At 40.6% G+C, this 20,732-nt stretch overlaps 1 protein-coding gene and 1 pseudogene across 1 annotated transcript in view; one reads left to right on the top strand and one right to left on the bottom strand.

Annotated features, from left to right (window-relative positions):
• Positions 1 to 11,755: 11,755 nt before the first annotated feature.
• Positions 11,756 to 20,732, bottom strand: part of ZNF680 (zinc finger protein 680) — a 71,788-nt gene continuing 62,811 nt past the window's right edge. Inside the window, exon 5 of the transcript XR_013415257.1 lies at positions 11,756 to 13,159. The gene's annotated coding sequence lies outside the window, so the exon portion shown is untranslated. The remainder of the gene's footprint in view (positions 13,160 to 20,732) is intronic.
• LOC100425850 (heterogeneous nuclear ribonucleoproteins C1/C2 pseudogene) lies at positions 18,350 to 19,253 on the top strand (annotated as a pseudogene).

Raw genomic sequence — 20,732 nt, 5'->3', positions numbered from 1 at the left:
ACAGGTGCCCGCCACCATGCCTGGTTATTTTTATTTATTTATTTATTTATTTGTTTGTTTGTTTGTTTTGTTTAGTAGAGATGGAGTTTCACCACCTTGGCCAGGCTGGTCTTGAACTTCTGACCTCGTGATCCACCTGCCTCGGCCTTTCAAAGTCCATGAGTCACCATGCCTGGACTGTAAGCCGCTTTTCAAGACGTGCCAGCAAGCTGGTCAGTAACAAACTCGGCTGCAGGTCCCTGAAACAAACAAAAAACTGGATGAAGTCTCCAACTTGTGTTTTGTCCTTGGGAGTGTTACCTTTTAATCATGTGGTGGTACTTTCTCCTTCCAGGGAACAGGAATTTTAGGGTTCACGTCATAGTTAGCTCTAAAAATCATATTAAATAGTTAAAAGCCTTTGCAAGCTCAAAATTAACTACTCTAGGTTCCTTCTGGGAAAGGTGATGAAGACTGCCTTGTACTGTAGCTCAGTAGCTAAGGTTTTTGCACTTTCACAGTGAAGGTCCGGGTTTGATTCCCCACTTAGGAAGTAAATTGTTTTTGGCTTAATATCTGCATGCCCTTGTCTATTCTATTCTTCTCTGCAGACTGTCTTAAATTTTTCTTTGTCTAAGCACGTGGGCAGTTATCTTTGGTAAAGTTTAAAAAGCCAGAAATATCAGGCATTTAGCATAAAAAATTCTGAAAGGACTTTATTAAAGAGTGCTATGATTAATATCAGTTTAATTGAAAGTGAATGTTCAAGCTCTAACAGCCTGGACTCCTTGGGAAAAACAGGAGGCACCAGAGACCCCTTTCCTGGCCCTGTTCTTCCAAGGGCTCCACCCTAAAGTCAGTAATCCAATTAAGACTTAAAAACTGGGCCGGGCGCGGTGGCTCAAGCCTGTAATTCCAGCACTTTGGGAGGCCGAGGCGGGTGGATCACGAGGTCAGGAGATCGAGACTATCCTGGCTAACATGGTGAAACCCCGTCTCTACTAAAAATACAAAAAAAAACTAGCCGGGCGTGGTGGCGGGCGCCTGTAGTCTCAGCTACTTGGGAGGCTGAGGCGGGAGAATGGCGTGAACCCGGGAGGCGGAGCTTGCAGTGAGCCGAGATCACGCCACTGCACTCCAGCCTGGGAGACACAGCGAGACTCCGTCTCAAAAAAAAAAAAGACTTAAAAACTGGCAAATGAAAAATCTTACAACTACTGTAGTAATCTTCTGTCTTTCTGTGTAGCTATATATGTGTTGTGTATAATGTTTATAAGGGCTGTAATTAAGTGGTTGAAACAAAAATAAGTGCTTAAATGCAATATTATAAAAGCAAAATAAAAACTGTAATGTCTTTTAGTTCATGTAACTTTAGTAATCTTTTGGAAATAAAAATTTACCAAATTTTTGTTTTTGTTTTTGTTTTTTGAGACAGAGTTTCATTCTTGTTGCCCAGGCTGGAGTGGAATAGTGCGATCTCCACTCACTGCAACTTCCACCTCCCAGGTTCAAGCAATTCTCCTGCCTCAGCCTCCTAAGTAGCTGGGATTACAGGCATGTGCCACCACGCCCAGCTGATTTTTGGGATTTTAGTAGAGACAGAGTTTCACCATGTTGGCCAGGTTGGTCTCAAACTCCCGACCTCAGGCGATCCACCCACCTTGGCCTCCCAAAGTGCTGGGATTACAGGTGTGAGCCACCATGCCCGATCTCAAATTTTTTTTGGGGGTGGAATTATTGATAAATAAAAATTATTGATAAGATAAAAACATTTAGTCTAAATTATGCCAGTCAGATATTGTTTGCTAAATGCTTTAAGGTTATCAACTGCTTCTTTAACTTTTAAAAATTGTTCAATTTACCTACCTTAAAGCCATTATATTCTCGATAAGGCCTGGGAACATGTGAAATTACCCATTCCCCCTAGCTATACAAAGAAGATTATAAAGAAAGAGATTTTAAAAGAAAGGATCTTGTATAGTAAATTTTTGTTCTAAAGTAAAATGACTGCTTGTTTAAAAGGAGGATGTTTAGGGCAAGTCAAAAAATCCAAGAATGCCTCAAATAGTCTGTGTAACTCCTGAAAGGATTTGTGAAAGGGAATTTATGCAAAAAATGTTGTACAATTCAAAGGTTGTTAGGCCTCCTAAATGCTTAATAAAATGCCAATATAACTCTTACTGTACCACTTGCCTGCTTAATTGAGATAAGGCCTGGGGACCTGTGGAGTTAGCCATGCCCCCTAGCTATGCTGGAGAGTCAGCCCTTATTTGCACTTCTGCCTGGTGTGTTCTAGGCTAGGATCCACACCTAGTACACAGTTAAAATCCCTTACCAAGGTTTTCGCCAAAAATAAAAGCTCCTAAGAGTTAACATAATAACATGTAATTGAAACTACTAAAGAAACAATTCTACATACAAGGGGTTTTTGGTGAAAGACTATAAGAAGTCATGGAAATATGGGGTTTTTTTCTGCCTAGATTGAAGTGTTAAAAGATTGTTTTCAGTAAGAAAAAAAACTAAAGGTTTAAACAAGTTGTGGAAGATTTATAAAAATTAATTGTAAGAGATCCTGTGTGTGGACATATTGGCTAAAGTTAAAGGGGTATTATTCAGTTTTTCCATGAATTAAACATTGGAATAAAAGCACAATAGGTTTTTCTTAAAGTACTGATCTGCTCTTTCACACCAAACAATGTAAAGGTTTATAAAAGGTTTATAAGAATCTTACCTTATGGTTAAACATTAAAATTAGGTAAATATGTCTATAAGGTTTATTGGGTTTGACGTTAATAGTACATTAATGTAAAGATGAAATTTGGCTTATGTAGTATAAAAATCTTACAGGAAGCATCAAATTCGAAATGGTGTTTTGCTTTTTTTGGACTATATTTGCATAAATTTGTTATTAGTATATGTTCCAAAGTTATGGGAAACTTCTATTATTCTAATATGACAGTGTATGTTATTAATAATTATACTTTTTATGTAAAATTTTGTGTGCCAAAGAGGTAACCAAATTTCCTTATCAGTTGTAGCTTTAATAGTGGCTATCCTAAAACTTTTTATTACCCATAGACAATTGTTTAATCCTTTTTAGAAGATGGCTTATAATCGACTATAGAACTCTAGCAGATGTTCTTAAATGCACGTTTCTAATAACTTTGGAAATTGTAACATTAGAATAAAGGAAACAACTTTTAGAACTCTCATTGAGAGGTGGAATGTTCATGAATGGAATGTTCGGCTAACAGCAGTTAACTGAATTAACTGAACCAATAGAAAACTGAAGTAATATTTTTAACTTTGATTAAAACACTTCTGATCTTTTGTTTTGTTTTTCAGAGTCAAGGAAACTTTTCTTTTGAGCTATTTATAGCTTTTAACAGTTGAGGTACTCCTGCGAACAAAATTTGGAACACATTTATTTCTGCCTACCTGATTTCTTCAGAATTTGGAAACTAGTTTTGAGTGCTCTTAACTTATAGCAATATAGTTATTTGCATAAGTGCAGTAAGAATTTGTTTTCTTTTACAACAGGACACAATTGGAGAAACTGGCTATTTTGCCAAGGCTTTGACTGGAATGATGTGCTTTCCCTTAAGGAATCAAACTTGACTTGTAGAGCCAGTAAAAGCCCTTTGGGGAACTGGGCTGATACCTTGCCTACAACAGTCCCTGTACATAGTTTCTTACCTGTGGTAAGTAAATAATGTCTCTTTCTTACAGGTCCAGAAGCCCCAAGTTATCTTGGGACCCCAAGAGGAGAGGAATTTACTCAATCTAAGATTCCTTCTATGGAACAGAATTCCATCAAAGCCAATTTAAAAAGAGCCTATGTGAAAAATAATTATTCTTACTGCACTTCATACAAATAATCAGGCCAAGTATAATAAAGCAAATTAGTCTTACCATGATTTGTCTTTAGTAAAAATGGGAAACTGGAGAGAGGGATATTATGTTTCAAAAACTATGGTACCTTGTTATTAGATTCTAGTCTCATTAGTTGTTTTTAAGTTTATTTCTGCAATTTAGGCTAACCCTTCTTATTCCTGTGAACCAACCAGTGATCTCTGACTGCTGTTCAGAAGAAACAAGAGGGATAGGTAATATAAAAATCTGGATCGGCCGGGCGCGGTGGCTCAAGCCTGTAATCCCAGCACTTTGGGAGGCCGAGACGGGCGGATCACGAGGTCAGGAGATCGAGACCATCCTGGCTAACACGGTGAAACCCCGTCTCTACCAAAAAATACAAAAAACTAGCCAGGCGAGGTGGCGGGCGCCTGTAGTCCCAGCTACTCGGAAGGCTGAGGCAGGAGAATGGCGTAAACCCAGGAGGTGGAGCTTGCAGTGAGCTGAGATCCGGCCACTGCTCCAGCCTGGGTGACAGAGCGAGACTCTGTCTCAAAAAAAAAAAAAAAAAAATCTGGATCAATATTCTAATTCTGGGCACATTGCAATCAGCTAGCAACCCTATATAAGCTTGGTTTCAACAGTTGCCCAGTTCATGGAAAGCCTTCTAATTTAGTTTACTTGGAATAACTTTACTTATTTTGTCTCACTCCTATGAAATGTATTGCTGTTATACTCTGTGTAGAAATACAGGACAAGCTTACTGAGTGTTTTCTTAAACTAAACACTTCTTAATGTGCCAGATACCACCTTTTGTTGAAACTCAAGAGTTACGAAGGGATCTTACCATACTGATGCTTTCTTACTGAGTTTCTCTCTACCCTGAATGCAAGAGACCCTCATAGTTAGGCAGGAATATTATCACCCCTGTTCAGCTGAAGAAGTTACAGAAGATGGCTCTTCATCCCTCTGAAACCCTTAGGGCTAACGGTTCTCTTATAAAAGGGAGGGGGGAAATATCAGAGGTGTGTGAACCAGAGCAACTCCATCTTGAATAGGAGCTGGGTAAAATGAGGCTGAAACCTACTGGGTTGCATTCCCAGATGGTTAAGGCATTCTAAGTCACAGGATGAGATAGGAAGCCACCACAAAATACAAGTCATTAAGACCTTGCTGATAAAAGAGTTTTCAGTAAACAAGCTAGCCATAACCCAACAAAACCAAAATGGCGACAAGAGTGACCTCTGGTCATCCTCACTGCTACACTCCCACAAGTGCCATGAAGTTTACAAATGCCATGGCAACATCAGAAAGTTACCCTGTATGGTCTAAAAAGGGGAGGCATGAATAATCTACTCCTTGTTTAGCATATCTTCAAGAAATAACCATAAAAATGGACAACCAGCTGGGCGCGGTGGCTCAAGCCTGTAATCCCAGCACTTTGGGAGGCCGAGACGGGCGGATCATGAGGTCAGGAGATCGAGACCATCCTGGCTAATACGGTGAAACCCGTCTCTACTGAAAAAAAATACAAAAGAAAAAACTAGCCGGGCGAGGTGGCGGGCGCCTGTAGTCCCAGCTACTCGGGAGGCTGAGGCAGGAGAATGGCGTAAACCCGGGAGGCGGAGCTTGCAGTGAGCTGAGATCCGGCCACTGCACTCCAGCCTGGGCAACAGAGCAAGACTCCGTCTCAAAAAAAAAAAAAAAAGGACAACCAGCTCTGGAGTAGCCATTCTTTTATTCCTTTACTTTCTTAATAAACTTGCTCTCACTTTGCATTGCAGACTCTCCCTTAATCCTTTCTTGCACGAGATCTAAGAACCCTGTTTCAGGGTCTGGATCAGGACACCTTTAAGCTCATGGTTTATTATTATATTAAGCTCTCATTTTGTTGGTCAGGATAAAATATTTGGAGAGATGAAACTTCTGTACTTCCTCAGAGCACCCCTAGTCTCCCTGAGTTGCGTTTTACTGCCTTTTCTTTCATTTCAGCCTAAGAGAATCCCTTTTTTTTTTTTTTTTTTTTTTGAGACGGAGTCTTGCTCTGTCACCCAGGCTGCAGTGCAGTGGCCGGATCTCAGCTCACTGCAAGCTCCTCCTCTCGGGTTCACGCCATTCTCTTGCCTCAGCCTCCCGAGTAGCTGGGACTACAGGCGCCCGCCACCTCGCCCGGCTAGTTTTTTGTATTTTTTAGTAGAGACGGGGTTTCACCATGTTAGCCAGGATGGTCTCGATCTCCTGACCTCGTGATCCACCCGTCTCGGCCTCCCAAAGTGCTGGGATTACAGGCTTGAGCCACTGTGCCCGGCCAAGAGAATCCCTTTTAAGCTGTCCTGATCCTTTACAGTAGTAATAGACTGGGACAGAAAGAGTTCTCAGACCAAGGGAGCTTAAAATCTTTCTATGGCTGACAGCTTTGAGGACATAATTGCTTTAGCTGTAAGTGCATAACTCGGGCACTCTTCTGTTTTTCTTTTTTTATCTAGTGTGGGATAATTGGTCAGCTAAGTTAACTAGTTTACTAGTTCTTACTGTGGCCCAGTTTGTTATGTGGCATTTTACAAGGCTGGTTAAATCATCACCTACTCCATTTAAGAAATTTACATTTAATAATGTATCATTTTATTGTTTTCAAAGCAATCAGCTCACATCCCACAATATTGTCTTAAATTTTTATCAAAATGTGTGAAATAATCTAAAACTGATTTATTTGGGTTCTGGTGGCGTCGTTGGATTTTATTCCAAACCACAACCCTTTGGAACACTGAAGGAATAACATTTAACAGAGCAGTCGCTCATTCCCATGCATCTTTACGCCTGTCTTCTGGATTTTGGGGGCTGGTTGCTGTGGCTCTGTTGGACCTTCAGGGGCCAAATCAGCTATAGGGTCTGACCATTGTGCTTTTTTCCAGCCATTCTTTACCTTTAGCTTCTGAGACCAACATGTGAACTAGCAGATAAAGGTCTGAATGACCTGGGTCATAGGTTCTGCTAATGGGCTCAAATTCTTGGGCACGCCTGATTGGAACTTTTATGGGGGTCAGGAATTTTTTTTTTTTTTTTTTTTTTTTTTGACACGGAGTCTCACTCTGTAGCCTAAGCAGGAGTGCAGTGGAGCAATCTCAGCTCACTGCCACCTCCACCTCCTGGGCTTAAGTGATTCTCGTGCCTCAGCCTCCTGAGCAGCTGGGACTACAGGCACATGCCACCACGCCCAGCTAATTTTTCGTATTTTAGTAGAGATAAGATTTCACCATGTTGCCCAGGGTGCTCTCGAACTCCCGAGCTCAGGTGATCCACCCATCTCAGCCTCCCAAAGTGCAGGGATTACAGACATGAACCACCGCACCCTGGTGGGAATTTTTAAAATTATGCTTCATAATTCAGTCTTTGACCAAGGTTAGTAAATAATAACCTGGGTTCCCCTACCTGTTACTGATTGTTCCTGAAATGAGGCAATCACGAGAGAAGGTCCTTCTTTTTTACATCTTCCAGATGAGACACTGCCATTGGGGATTTCAGGGAGGCCTTTTAAGTCAGATTCCGGATTGCCTTCTGTTGAGCAAGTGTGAAACATGCAGGAGAAGGGACAGGTCTGGTCTGGGAAGTTCAGAGAGGACAGGGTAGAGTGAGGCTGTAGGTGGAGGAGGGGGTGGTGCCAAGGGGGAAGTAAGGGATTTTGAGTATTTTTTTAAAGGGAGAGATAAGATGAGAGTTCTTGATTAGTATTTCTAAGTTGCTTGTTCGCCTCCTGTAGGGAGGTGAGGTAGTCTGCCCCTTTTGCTACTCTCCAAATACCACTAAAAATAACTCTCCCATTCTGGCCGCTTAGATTTGTGCCTGAATTTTTCATCCTGGTTCACAGGTACACTAATTTAGGTATCTCAAAAGATCTCCATTTAGGCCATTGGAATTTAGAATCTGCTTTGTAGTGGTCCACTTGGTTAAATGCGATTTACCATAAGCATTTTGCATATACCCAGCAGAGTTTCTAAAGGCAGAACCTTATTTTCTGCAGCACCCAGGGTCTTAGAGGCCTCGTTCCCCATAATTTAGAGCTCCTCTTCGGATTTGATCAAGTAGAGACGTGTGTCAAACCCAAAATGTGCTGCTTTCACACCTAGCTTTTCAGGGCCGTTACCCTCTGAACTGGTTCAGCCCACCTGTGTCGAAGCTAGTTGGCACCAGTGTGTCAGGGGCTCAAGGTGCAGTAGGGTTTGGCTCATTATATGCCCCTGCTAGATGAGGTTGGATCCTGAATATGTTCTTCTGAAAGGGGAAACCTATTTACAACATCTGCACGTTTTAGGGAGCATCTCTCCTGGACACCCTCACATGATTCCCAGTCATCTGAGAATGCCCCAGAAGGCTGAGGGGAGCAAGGTGCTCTATTTCCTCAGAGTGGAAGATTACAAACTCATGAGCTAGAGGGTGCAAAGTTGGTCAGATCTGATAAGAGAAAGGACCAAAACACACACATATACAACACACACCAAAAAAAAAAAAAAAAAAAAAAGTTAAGCATAACTAACAATGATCACACAAAATATACAGTTTCTGAGTGCTCTAAGTGTAGGCAGGAAATTAACACCAGCTGGTGATTAGTGCTATTTTAGTCATTTAAAAGAATTTGCAGCTGGGTGTGGTGGCTCACGCCTGTAATCCCAGCAGTTTGGGAGGCTGAGGCGGGCAGATCACGAGGTCAAGGGATCGAGACCATCCTGGTCAATATGGTGAAACCCTGTCTCTACTAAAAATACAAAAATTAAGCCAGGCACAGTGGCTCACGCCTGTAATCCCAGTACTTTGAGAGGCTGAGGCAGGCAGATCACGGGGTCAGGAGTTCGAGACCAGTTTGGCCAACATGGCAAAACCCGTCTCTACTAAAAATAAAAATACAAAAATTACTTGGGCATGGTGATGTGTGCCTGTAGTCCCAGCTACTCAAGAGGCTGAAGCAGGAGAATTGCTTGAACCTAGGAAGTGAAGGTTGCAGTGAGCCGAAATTACACCATTGCATTCCAGCCTGGGCAACAGAGCAAGACTCTGTCTCAAAAAAAAAAAAAAAGCCAGGCGTTGTGGCATGCGCCTGTAATTCCAGCTGCTGGGGAGGTTGAGGCAAGAGAATCGCTTCAACCTGGGGAAGCAGAGATTGCAGTGAGCCCAGATTGCCCCACTGCACTCAAGCCTGGGCAACAGAGTGAGACACCATCTCAAAAAAAAAAAAGTTCAACAACAAAACAGAAAGAAGAGGAAGAAAGAAAAGAACGAAAGGAAAGGAAAAGGGAGGGGAGGAGAGGGGAAGGGGAAGGGAGGGGAGGGGAAGGGGAAGGGAGGGGAGGGGAAGTGGAGGGGAAGGGGAGGGGAGGGGAGGGAATTTGCAAGGCAGAAGGGAAGGGAAGGGAATTTGCAAGGCAGAAGGGGAGGGGAGGGGAGGGGAGGGGAGGGGAGGGGAGGGAAGGGAAGGGAATTTGCAAGGCCGAATCCCAAACCAGTTTCTTACCTATTGATGGGGCCCATGCTGGAGATGACTCTCTGCCCGATGCAGAAGCAAATGAGCTCACCTTCCTTGATGGAAAAACTCCTACCAAAAAAGGTTTTTTTAACAGCAAATAAACCTCAGACTCCCAGCTGAAAAACGTTGGAAAATCAGGGATCCCTGGAGAAAAGAAGTCCCAGACTTCTGCAAATTGTCCTGTTGGTTCGGGGTATAAGGTGCCCAAGCTGGTACCAAGCACTGAAAGGTGAACTGCCACAGGCCAGGTCACTTTCAGTCAGGATCCCTCTGTGGTTGCCAGATGTCAGTTGAAGTAAACAACGAGACACATCTCAATCATTTTAGGAGATTTATTTGCCAAAGTTAAGGACACACCCAGGAGACAGGTCTATGCCTTTTTCTGAAAATGATTTTGAGGGCTCCAAATTTAAAGAGGAAAGGGTGGGATATTGAGAAGCACAGTTTTTTACATAAAAGGGGACAGAGGAAAAATGTGGGGAATCTGCATTTTACATAACAGACAAAATGGGGTAGGAAAAAAATCAGATACGCATTTGTGTCTGGCGGGCCAGGGTGACTGCACCTGTAAAGATAAGTTATCAAGTTGCACTGCCATGGTGAAGTTTTAAGATCTCACCAGGAATTTTCTTGTGTGCAAAATATGGGGGAGGTGTGTAGCTTTTCATCTTGTGACCATCTTATTTAGGAACCAAAAGGGGGAGACTGATTTGTGAGACCCAGTTCCCAGCTTGACTTTTCCCTTCAACTAAATGAGTTTGGGGTCCCAAAATTTAATTTCCTTTCACATTATATATAAAATAAGTAAAACCATGACTAAGACTATCTCAGGAGTACAGGATAAGTTGAACACTGTAAAATCTATACGTGTATATAAAATAGGAACAGAAAATAGCTCGGTAAAAGCCTTCTAGCAGACTAGAAATAAAAGATGTTATTTTATTTTGTAAATATACAGGGTATCTAAAATAAACTACAGCAAATGTACATAAACTATTAAAAGCTTGTTTTTTAATGTCATAAACATGATAATGATGCTGCTGTAAACATTTTTGTTAACTATTGCATCTGTGGTCCCAGTCAACAGATTAAAATGAGAAATTAGTTATACAATTATACTTGCAAAGAAGAATTAGTCAATAAACTAGTACCTAAACAATTGGTTCTACCTAGGTAGATTAGATACCTGAAGAGCAACTCACACAAAAAAATTGTTCACATAGATTAAGAAATTAAAACTTTTAGGAGAAAATGCAGGAAAATATTGTATTATAACTGGGGTAAAAATTTTCTAAACATGGCACAAGATAAAAATAATGCATAAAATATGTTAGACTATATCAATTTTAAACTTTTGATTATTAATAACATAAATGTTTTACTACAGATGATGCAAAGGCAAAGCATAATTGGGAGAAAATATTTTTAAAAGACATAAAAGATTGGTATTTTAAAAATATATATTACAGACTGGGCATGGTGGCTCACACCTGTAATCCCAGCACTTTGGGAGGCCAACACGAGTGGATCACCTGAGGTAAGGAGTTCAAGACCAGCCTGACCAACGTGGTGAAACCCCATCTCTATTAAAAATACAAAAAAATTAGCCAGGTGTGGTGGTGTGCTCCTGTAATCCCAGCTACTTGGGAGGCTGAGGCAGGAGAATCACTGAACCCAGGAGGCGGACGCTGCAGTGAGCCAAGATCGCACCATTGCACTCCAGCCTGGGCAACAGGAGAGAAACTTCGTCTCAAAAATAATAATAATTATTTTTTATATATATATATAAACAGACTATGTATGAATTAAATAAGAAAAAGACATTAAATATAGGAGAGATGGCAAGTCTTGGAATACAAATGATCAATAAACTTACAAAAAATTCCAACTTCATTGGTAACTATGAAATGCTAATTAAAACTATAAATGATTCACCTTTCTAATTCACCATTTTGTCAAAAAATTATGTCTAGTAATGCAAAGAGTTGGTAAAAATATGGAGTAATTGGAATTCACAAATATCCACTGGCAATAAGACTGATTTATAAATTGATGTATATTTATACTATGCAGCTGTGAAAATGGACAACTACAGCTATGCTAAGCAACATGAAATAATAAAAAATTATAAAGGAAGTCACAGATACAAAATGGTAAAATTTATATAAACGCAAAAAACAGGCAACACTAAAATGTATATGGTTTATAGATAAAATTGCAAAAATTAATAACACAAAATTCAGATGGTGGTTACATTGGAATAGGAGGTTAATAGGAGACTTCAGAGGTATTCATTTCTCAGGAGTGTGTGAGGGTTTTATGAAGCCAGACTCAAAGTTTTATGAGAGTAGAGAGCAATACTTTCTTCATTTTATTTCCTAAGCCTAGCAAAAAGGATGACACATTGTGTGTGCTCAACACACATTTATTGGTTAAATGAATAATTACATGCCCTTTGTAAACTGTCAAGCTATGCAAATTAAGACATTATTATTAGTTACCATAGCTTAGTTAATAGAATCAAAGGGGAATAAACCGTAGCAGTCAGCACTATTAAAAGTTTAATGTTAACCCAGCACTCTTGGGTAAAATAAATTGAAATTTTTCTGTAATCCTAGCACTTTGGGAGGCCAAGGTGGGCGGATCACATGAGGCCAGGAATCTGAGACCAGCCTGAACAACATGGCAAAACCCCATCTCTACTAAAAATACAAAAATTAGCCGGGCATGGTGGCGCATGCCTGTAATCCCAGCTACTCAGGAGGCTGAGGCCTGAGAATTGCTTGAACTCGGGCGCCGGAGGTTGCAGTGAGCTGAGATCGCGACACTGTACACCAGGCTGGGCGACAGTGTGAGACTCCGTCTCCAAATTTTTTTTAAAAAAATTTTTTTTTAAGTTGTGACCATTACAATTACATGTAAATTGCCACATGAAGATGGAACATGAAATCTGACTTCAGGTGAGCATAATTCCAAAGGAAAAGGCAAAAAGAGAGAAAAGAGATAAAAAGGATGAAAACTTAATTGGGTCAAATCTGCAAGTTCTACCCTGCGCTTCTTTTTAGGAAACAGTTTTCTCCTCTCCTGGCGCAGAGGGAGGCTGCCTGGGGGAGCCTGGGCCCCTCTGTTCTCCTCGCGGTGGCAGTGGCTGTTTGCTTAGGCATGAGGCGCGCCGCAAAGCCCTGGGCCTGAAGCTGCCGGGCCCCGCACCTCCTTCTTCCCCTGGACTCTTCCACGGTGTGTCTGTGGCCTTGTGTCTTCCTGTGCGTCCCTCTAATGAAAGGGGCGGTGGCAGCATGAAGCTGGTAGCAGGAACTGGCTCCGCAGGTTGAGGAGGGCTCGCCCAGCTGTGGGAAATACTCTAGTTGACATCGGCTTTCTGTGCACCGATCTGGGCCTCGACCCAGGGTTACAGACGAGGCGTCCCCGGCCTGGGCGACCCCGGGGTCGGGCGCTCCGGCTGCTGCTGCGGTTCCTGCTGTGCTTGGCTGGGCCGCGGCTGGGACCAGCGCCCACCAGAAGTGCAGGAGCCGCCCCGCAGGCGGGAGGAGGTGGTAGCCATGGTCCCTGAAAACCAGGCTCTGCTGACAAATCTCAGACGCCAGGAACAGAAGAACCGAGAGAGCTGCAAGAGTTTGAGCCAAACGGACGGACTGTGCTGACAAATCTCAGACGCCAGGAACAGAAGAACCGAGAGAACTGCAAGAGTTTGAGCCAAACGGACGGACTGTTGGAGTAGCTGAGGGTGAAGCTGCCGGAACTCCTCAAAGTGGAACAGCAAAGCCAGCACCAGAGATGGACAAGAAAAACAAACTATCAACGAAAATTAGCAGAAATCAAAGTTAGATGCTAAAGCAGGGAAAAACCGTTCACGCCATGATAGAAACGGAGTTGATGATGGAGTCTGAGAAACGAACTTAGGGAGAGAAAGGACAGCAGTGAACATGGTCAGGTGCTAACAATTCTAGTCCACTGGACCCCCACCATCCCTAGGATAGTAAATACCATCCCAGTCATCACCCAGCAAGTTACCACCGCAGCATTTCCAGTGTGTTCCAAAAAAAAAAAAAAAAAAGGTGATTCTTAACACAAGTGCAAATAAAGTCATTTATCATATTTTTAATCCCAACTGTCATAGTTTACATTTTAACGTTCTGTATTGTGCTAAAACCTTTGGTTTTTAAATTTAATTTATTTTGGGATGGAGTTGTTGCCCTATTGCCCTGGCTGGACTGCAGTGACGTGATCTCCGCTCACGGGAACCTCCGCCTCTGGGGTTCAAGCAATTCTCCTGCCTCAGCCTTCCGGGTAACTGGGATTATTGGTGCCTGCCGCCACTCCCAGCTAATTTTTGTATTTTTAGTAGACACAGGGTTTCATCATGTTGGCTGGGCTGGTCTCAAACTACTGACCTCAAGTGATCCGCCTGCCTTGGCCTTCCAAAGTGCTGGGCTTACAGGGATGAGCCACCATGCTCGGAAGAACATTCGTTTTTTAAAGTGGCAGCCACAATTTTTGTCTGTCTGGATATATTTTGGACTTTTGTATATTAAATATAATGTAAAATACAAACTTTATTATGTTTTAGGTAATCTAACATTGATGTATACAAACTTTACAGATTACTGTAGGATTCAGCAAACGATGTATGACATTTATGTCTAGTTTTTGATGTATTAATTTTATTTTAGAAAAGATTGGCTTCTTTAAAAATGTCTCCAAAAATGTTGGCTTATTTTATAAAATGCCAAAATAGTCAAAAAATGTAAAATACCATTTTGCATTTTACAAAAAGTAAAATACTATTTTGCCATTTTATACAATAAGCTTGAATTTGCCATACTGTATGAATACTGGTACTCAATTAAAACACCAAATATTGTAATCAAAATTATTTAAACAGTATGTTTATATCTCAATTTTTAACTACAGTGATAGACATAAATATTTCATAAATCAAACCTATTAGTATTAGGTTTTATTTAGAAGTAATATATATAAAAGATCTGTTCAAAATGAATATTTTTCAAAATAATTTGGTGTTTTCAAATATGCTAAAGTCTTATTTTGATCAGAGTAAGCCTGGGGATAGTTGACTTATTTCACTTTTTTGTATAGTATGTTCCAAATTTTCTAGTTTAACTTAATATTGATTGATGATGGGTAAACATTTTAAAAAATATTATAGGCCTGTTAAATTGTCAATGTTTTTAATTTTAAAATTCTGTCTTTTAATATTGTTTCAGGGATTTAGGTCTAGTTGAATCCACACAACCTGTTAATCATTGTCACCTGCCAGATTCCAATTCACTGTCAGTGTGCCTGTATGACTCTTCTTTCCATATTCTTTGAATTAAATTTGTATTACTCATTTGAAAGTTATATAATACAGCTCAAACATTTCAAATAAAATCACCATGTAAAATGAATTCTGGCTTAGTATAAAGAAGCTGTTACAATCTTAGTGTTACATATATAGATGGATGTGGCTCAACAATTTAAACAAAAATATTGGACTATAACATGTGTTGCCATGAGTCAGCCTCTAATGAGTTTATAGATAAATCCAGATATCATCATATTTATCCAGTTGTGTTCAATACCTCTAAAGTTGGTGTATCAAGAATTCTTATGCTGTCTGAGAAAACAGATTCTACTGTTACCTAAGAAGTCAGCTGGAAGGCATTTTTACAATCTTGCACCACATAAGGAAAAACTGAAAGGTAGTACTAATAAATGCAAACTACATCACCTGGAAAATGGGAATCCAGAATATCACTTTCAATATTTAAGTGTTGGAACTTTTTGTAAAAAATTAAATATGATAAAATAAACCTTTTGGTAAGTTTTGTGTAGCTTAACATCAGCATAAAATAGAAAAAAAATCTTAAAAATAAAAACAATAACCTACACTAAAAAACAAAACAAAACTAGCATCCAATTCATATATATTGATCTTTGTGTTGGGAGAGTCTAAAGCAGAACATTTGATGGACTTGATACAGTTATTTTTACCATATGGGCATACTGATAAAATCATCTATATTTAATTAGACTAAAACATGTTGGCTGGGCGCAGTGGCTCACACCTGTAATCCCAGCACTTTGGGAGGCCGAGGTGGGCGGATCACCTGAGGTCAGGAGTTCGAGAACAGCCTGGCTAACATGGTGAAAACCCGTCTCTACTAAAAAAAAAAAAAAACAAAAATTAGCCGGGCGTGGTGGCGCATGCCTGTAATCTCAGCTAGTCTACTCAGGAGACTGAGGCAGGAGAATCGCTGGAACCCAGGAAGCAGAGGCTGCAGTGAACTGAGATCATGCCAATGGACTCCAGCCTGGGCAACAGAGCAAGACTCTGCCTCAAAAAAAAAAAAAGTCTGTATCTTAAAAATACTACTTTGTACTATGAATAATAAATGTAAAGTCTTTATTCTCAAAAGGATCCTGATTCTCAACCCAACATATATGGCAACCCATTCCTCTGGTTCGTCCCAACTGAGGCCTCATTAAGGCTCAAATATGGAGTGAGAGAAACACAACAGAGCATGTGAAATAAGACGGCTGAGGTAGAATGTTCAGCTCTGAGGCTCAGGAATTGCCTGGAGCATCCCAATATAATGATGGTCAACTGTGAAGCTTACTATGTAAAAATAAACATAAAATGAACATTGGTGAAAGTCTCTGGAATTATAAAGAGTTGTGCCAAAAGGACTGAGCCAGGATGACAGGTATTTAAGAAGTAAGGCAAATGTTTACTAGCACATAAATATTTGTTCCAAAGTTTATTACAGTAGCAATATTTTCAGTAATGTCAGCTTTCTCAAGCTAAGGATGCCATAGACAAACTAAGACAAGTGCCTAATATATTGTAGGCAATTAGTTTCTAAATTCGACAAACTTGCAATAATTTTATAAATTTCACTGAACTCTGTTTCATGTATATATCTCACTGAAAGGCACTATCTAGTAGCTGTGTCCTTCAGTTTTTTCTGGGATTTTCTGTTGCTGGATTCCAAATCAAATCAACTTTATTTGAATCCTAGTCATTTCTAAAGTTCCAGATTTAATAACAGAAAGAAAGGAGAAATTAAGTTACCCCAAACAGTCCATATTTAATGTATGTGATTCCCCAAAAGAACCAAATATTACACAAAACAACAGTGGGTTTAAAATTCAACCTAAATTCAAAGGTAGCAGTTAACACCATATGCAAAAATTAGCAAAGTCACAATGTAGAAACTCTTAGTCTGTTATTCCAGAAAAAATAATAACATTTTTATTTTGGCATTTTTTGGAAAAAATAAATACATTAACTATGACAAAATATACCCACTAAACTATAATATAGGAACTTTGAAATATAAATGATTTTGTTCTTATTTTTAAACATTTACTGTAATATTTTCAGACAAGGCTTTCAGTGAAAAATACTTATAGCTACCATGTATGAATTAAAACAGTCCTGGGGGAATAGTACTTTTTATTAATAATGAAGATTGAAGCTCCAAGTGATACAGCAGGAGCACCGTCAACTCAAACACCACCACTTTAAGTTCTAGCTCCCTTTCTAGCCTCATGCATTTCAAAGAAATCACTTCTCTTCTAACTACAAGCAGCCAGAAAGAGCAGACGGTCAAATACAGGTAAGACAGCTCAGGGAGGGCACAGTGGCTCACGCCTGTAATCCCAACGCTTTGGGAGGCCAAGGCGGGCGGATCACGAGGTCAGGAGTTCAAGACCAGCCTGGCCATCATAGCAAAACCCCATCTCTACCAAAAACACAAAAAAATTAGCTGGGTGTGGTGCACACGCCTGCTCGGGAGGCTGAGGCAGGAGAATCACTTGAACCCAGGAGGTGGAGGTTGCAGTGAGCAGAGACCACGCCATTGAACTCCAGCCTGGGTGACATAGCAAGACTCCCTCTCAAAGAAAACAAAAACAAAAACAGCCAGCTTGGGCACAGAGGGAGGTGGGGGGAAAGTCTCTTGAGTAACTGCCAAACTTCACCTTCATACAATGGGCCCCAGTAACACAGTAGGCCTTAATAAGCACATTCTTTCCCCTTCGGGTGCACTAAGATAGGGAAGCTAAAAGCAGACTGGGGGGATGTGCCTGCAGCTGCAGAAAGATGTATGGGAACAGACACACAACTCTCCCTCCCACATAAGCACAACAAAGAGACACAGAAGCTGTCCAAGCCTCCAATTAACTCTCCCACCCTGAATCCTTAAAAATTTTTAGTCTGTAAAAGAATGTGGCTCTGACCTAACTCAGCCAGCTGCCCCTCTAGGTTTATTCAAAATAAACCTGTCCCTGTTGACTGTCAAGCCACCTTTCGTGTTTCTCTCCTCTTTCTGTAATTCTTACACCAAGGATGTAAAATAGTTTCCCCTGGGAACACAGCTAATGACCCAAATGAAGCTCAAATGAAGGCATTTAACATTCATAACTTATATCTTAAAAATAAAATACTCCTGAATGTAAAAAAAAAAAAAAAAGGAAAAAAGATATAAAAACAAATGAGAGAAAAGGAAGGAAATGGATTACTCACAATATCTAAGGTATGGAATCAACCTAAGTGTCCATCAACAGGTGAATGAAAAAAGAAAATGTGGTATATTTACACAATGGAATGCTACTCAGCCCTGTGGGGGAAAAAAAAAGGAACTCTTGTTATTTGCAACATTGATGAACCTGGAGAACATGATGCTAAATAAGACGACACAGAAAAAAACTTTCATAATATAATTTCTCTATAGAGTGTAAAAAGGTTTAAACTCATAGAAGCATAGAGTAGAATGATGATTGCCTGGGGCTGGGAGTGGAGGAGATGTTGGTCAGAAAAAATGGGTCTGATTTTGTGAAGAGACAAAGACTGAGCGGTTGTGGCTACATTGCCGACCTCAAGCAGCAGTCGGCTTCTCCTCGTAGAACCTGGGAGTAGGAGACTCAGAATTGAATGTCTTCTCCTTCCTTCCTCCTGTTTTTGGCTTTGTGGAAACCTTATCAAACACAATGGCCAGCAATGTTACCAACAGAACAGATCCTCGCTCCATGAACTCCCATGTGTTCATTGGAAATCTCAACACTTTTGTGGTCAAGATATCTGATGTGGAGGCAGTCTTTTCGACGAACAGCAAAATTGTGGGTTGCTCTGTTCATAAGGGCTTTGCCTTCGTTCAATAGGTAAATGAGAGAAATGCCCCGGCTGCTATAGAAGAGAGAAGGGCATAATAATTGCTGGCCAGGTTTTACATATTAACCTGGCTGCAGAGCCAAAAGTGAACAGAGGAAAAGCAGGTGTGAAATTATCTGCAGCGAAGACGTATGGGTAAGTAACAGAACACCCTTCTCCATCGCCTCTATTCAGCTCCTTTTGACTTGGACTGTGACTTTCAGTCGGATTATTTTGAAAGGATGTACAATTACCCAGCACATTTTCCTCCTTCTCCTCCTATTGCTCAGCCTGTAGTGCCCTCGAAACATCAGCGTGTATCAGAAAACACCTCACGAAGGGGCAAAAGTGGCTTCAATTCTAAGAGTGGACAGCAGGGATCTTCCAAGTCTGGAAAGTTGTAAGGAGATGACCTTTAGGCCATTAAGAAGGAACTGACCCAGATAAAAAGTGGATTCACTCCTGGAAAACCTGGAAAAATGAAAAAGAGCAGACAAGCAGTAGAGATGAAGAATGATAAGTGAGAAGAGGAACAGAGCAGGAGCTCAGTGAAGAAAAATGAGATTAATGTGAAGTCTGAGGGGGCGCAGATGACTCTGCTGAGGAGGGGGATCTACTGGATGATGATAATGAAGATGGGGAATGGCCAACTGGGGTTGACCAAGGATGATTAAAAAGAGGCTGAGGAAGTGGAGGATGACAGTCAGTGCCAATGGCAAAAATGACTCTTAAGCACATAGTGGGGGTTAGAAATCTTATCCCAATATTTGTTTACCTACGTGCTTCTCTAAGATCAAATTTTTTACCAGATCTCCTCTAGTATCTTCAGCACATGCTCACTGTCCTTGTCCTTCCCATGTTAATTCATATTGCCCTGCACCTAAGTCCCATTTTCACCTCCTTTGACACTCCTAGTAGTTTTGTTAAGTCTTACCCCATAATTTTTGCTTTTAATTTTGAAACCTCTTTATGACTTAACAATAAAAAGGATGTGGTTTTTTTTTTTTTTTTTTTCCCTGAGATGGAGTCTTGCTGTGTTGCCCAGGCTGGAGTGCAGTGGTGCAATCTCGCCTCACTGCAACTTCTACCTCCCAGGTTAAGCAATTCTCCTGCCTCAGCCTCCGGAGTAGCTAGGATTGTAGGCACGCATCACCACGCCTAATTTTATTTTGTAATTTTAGTAGAGACGGCGTTTCAACATGTTGGCCAGGCTGGTCTTGAACTCCTGACCTCGTGATCCACCTGCCTCAGCCTCCCAAAGCGCTTGGACTACAGGCATGAGCCACTGTGCCCGGCCGGATGCATGGTTTTTATCAACTGTCTCCAAAATTATCTTGTTATGCAGAAAGTTTTTTTCATTCATACTTAATTTCAGTAGTTGCTTCCCTAACTGCAAAAGCAATCTCATTTAGTTGCGTAGCTCCTAAAAGCAGCTTTGAGTTAGAAGTATGTGCGCTACACCCCCACATAAGTGTGATTTGTGGGGCAGTTCAACACAAATATAACAATGTGTTTTTGTGAATGAGTTGGCATGTTAAATGCATCCTCTAGAAAAATAGTGTTATAGTCTTAAGACTTGCTTTTTAAGGTTGATACTGTGGGTTATTTTTGTGAGTAGCCTGATGTTTGAGACCTGTTTTTCTCAAAATAAACAAGTTCTTACTAAACCAGAAATTTGGAGGAAAAAAAGCAATGTTTTCCCTACATTTCCTACCTTAACAAATAAGTTATTCTCCTCTCAGTTTTGATTCACCAGGGGATTGAATCATATCATGAAGAATCAAAACCGAATAATGTATCTGTTAAGGCAATGCAGGTTGTACACTAAAATTTCAGATGCTTAGAATAATATATTTTTTGCTCACATCACCATCGTCTGTGAGCCTTTTTTTTTTCTTTTGAGATGGAGTCTCGCTTTGTTGCCCAGACTGGAGTGCAGTGGCACTAGATCTAGTTGAATCTGCTCAACCTGTTTATCAGTGTCAGGTGCCAGATTCCAATTCACTCTCGGTGTGCCTGTATGACTATCAGTGTGCCTGTATGACTCTTCTTTCCATAGTCTTTGAATTAAATTATTACTTATTTGAATGTTACATAATACAGCTCATACATTTCAAATGAAACCACCAGGTAAAATGAGTTGTGGCTTAGTATAAAGAAGCTGTTAGCAACTCAGTATTACATATACAGACGGATGCGGCTCAACAAGAA

Source organism: Macaca mulatta, chromosome 3 (assembly GCF_049350105.2).
Source record: "Macaca mulatta isolate MMU2019108-1 chromosome 3, T2T-MMU8v2.0, whole genome shotgun sequence".
NCBI lineage: Eukaryota > Metazoa > Chordata > Mammalia > Primates > Cercopithecidae > Macaca > Macaca mulatta.
Note: the sequence above shows the minus strand (reverse complement) of the source record. Positions and strands in the feature narration are given on the sequence as shown.